The following is a 2,500-nucleotide window of genomic DNA, read 5'->3' as shown; positions in this document are numbered from 1 at the left end:
AGACATACAGACAGACAGACAGACAGAAAGGCAGACAAACAAACAGACAAACAGACAGACAGACAGAGAGCCCAGACTAAAACGGCAGGCATGAACGAACCCAGACAGAGTAGCAAAGCTAGACAGAGAATGGCCCATAAAACCCCAAAACAGTATGCAAAACTACCACACACACACACACACACACACACACACACACACACACACACACACACCCATACACACACACACACACACACACACACACACACACACACACACACACACATCAGACTCAAAACTAAGAGAAAAAAATACAGAAATCTCACCTAGCAAACAGAGAAGGGTGGAGGGAAGAGGGAAGAAGGGAGGGGAAAGAGAAAGGGATACTGGCCCTGAGGGAGCCCAGCAACAAGACCTAACACCCACCTAACTCACTACCACCATTAAGGATCATTCAGACGCCTTAAACCCGGTAATAAAGAACCTTATGTCTATCACTAGCCAGCTGCCCCGTATCCTTAGTCACCCAGTCTAGCCTAACCCGCGTTGTTAAGGTGTTGTGGGCGAGGTAAAGACACGGACATGATATCCTACCAGTGGAGGGCTTATAGTGTTGTAGGAGAGCCAAGGTTAGGTGGTGTTTGGTTGTTGTTGTGAGTTTGGAGGGGTGGAAGGTGTTGTGTGTGTGTGTGTGTGTGTGTGTGGACCGAGAGGTGTGGCGGTGTGTATGTGTGTGAGTGATGTGTGCTGGGTGTTGTAGTGTTGTATGTGTGTTGGTCAGATAGATGGCGGTGTTGATGGTATATCCTTGTGTGTGTGTGCGTGTGTGTGTGTGTGTGTGTGTGTGTGTGTGTGTGTGTGTGTGTGTGTGTGTGTGTGTGTGTGTGTGTGTGTGTGTGTGTGTGTGTGTGTGTGTGTGTGCGTGTGTTTCGTGTAGAAGACGTTAGCATAGTTACATCAGAAGACATCACCTTGATTCATAACATACACTCATCACCTCTAAACTAATTCAATATAAAACACATAAAACACTAAACATCGAAAACACAGTTACTAAATCACGAAATCAAACGAAACAACGAAATCATTACCAAAACACCTGGATACTTTTCACAGCAAATCGGTAAAATGGACGAAGAAACATCTATTTTTTTCCTCAAGGACACAGGTTCGACGCCCGACAGATGAGGGTGAAGGAGGGGGGAGGTATTGACTTTAAAGGTTTACCAACACAAGTCAGGTGAAACGGGCTGACGGGTGGGCGTGCGAGCGGGCGTACAGGTGTTAGTTAAGGGCGGCAGGTGTGTCTGACCTAGTGTGTATTGGACTCGTGTTTACCAATGGATCAGCGACGAATTTTTGATCAGCTTAGTAACCCAGTGGGAAATAAAATGAATTAAAATCATTTCTTTAGGGATCAAAGTCCAAAATAACAATAATAATAATAATAAAAACAATAATTACACTAAAATAATAACAATAATAACAAAACACAACACCATAATCATTTTTATATACCAAATCCTTGAAAAAAAATCACACTCCCGTGAAAACAAATGAGCATCACCTAAGAGCAACAACACGACCCGACCCTTCAAGGCATCACACAGGAGACCATTAGTTACGGAGATCAACACTTGCGGCGCTGTATCCCCCGCTTCCTGCTTCCACCCCCTGCTGCTGCTACACCTTCTGCCCTTCTTCAGGTTGTGGTTGTGAGGAATATGTAATTTTTCTTGTCCATTTCAACTCAGGAGAGATATTGTGTTCTGTTTACTTCCTTATGTTTCACCTTCTACCCCCCCTCCCCCCCTGTACCTCCTGCTCCTCATCCTCCTGTACCTCCTACCCTCCTCCTCCTACCCTATTCCTCCTCCTGCTCTTCTACCCTGTTCTCCTCCTCCTCTTCCTACCCTCCTCTTCATCCTGCTACCTCCCACCCTCCTCCTCCTCCTCCTCCTCCTGTACCTCCTCCTCCCTCCTCCCCCTCCTCCTCCTCCCCCCCTCCTCCTCCTCCCCCTCCTCCCTCCTCCTCCTCCTCCTCCTCCTCCTCCTCCCCACCCACCTCCTCCGCCTCCCTCCCACCTCCTCCTCCTCTCCCCCCCTCCTCCTCCTCCCTCCCCTCCTCCTCCTCCCCTCCAGATTATTTGTTAATGTGTTGTTTATGGCTCCAGGTATAATAGGATTACACAGGCCATAAGTGTGTCAGTCTACCCGAAGTGCCGCCCAGGTGGAAGGGGGGTGAGAGTGGTAGAGAGGAAGTAATTGAGGAGAAAGTGGTGAGAGGAAAAAGTGGTAGAGAAGGAGTAGTGAGAGGGAAGAGGTGGTAGAGGAAGGGTGGTGGGGAAGAAGTGAGGAGAGGAGTGGGGAGTGAGGAAGGAGTGGTGGGGAAGGAGTGGTGGGGGAAGGTGGTGGGGAGAGAGGGTGGGGGGTGAGAAGAGAGGTGGTGAGAGGAGAGGATGGTGGGGAGAGGTGGTGAGAGGAGAAGAGGTGGTGGGGGGAGAGGGTGGGGGGAGAA

The sequence above is a fragment of the Homarus americanus genome, unplaced genomic scaffold (genome assembly GCF_018991925.1).
Source record: "Homarus americanus isolate GMGI-L3 unplaced genomic scaffold, GMGI_Hamer_2.0 scaffold44060, whole genome shotgun sequence".
NCBI classification, from domain to species: Eukaryota; Metazoa; Arthropoda; class Malacostraca; order Decapoda; family Nephropidae; genus Homarus; species Homarus americanus.
The sequence above is the reverse complement of the archived record's forward strand: the minus strand, read 5'-3'. Positions refer to the sequence as shown.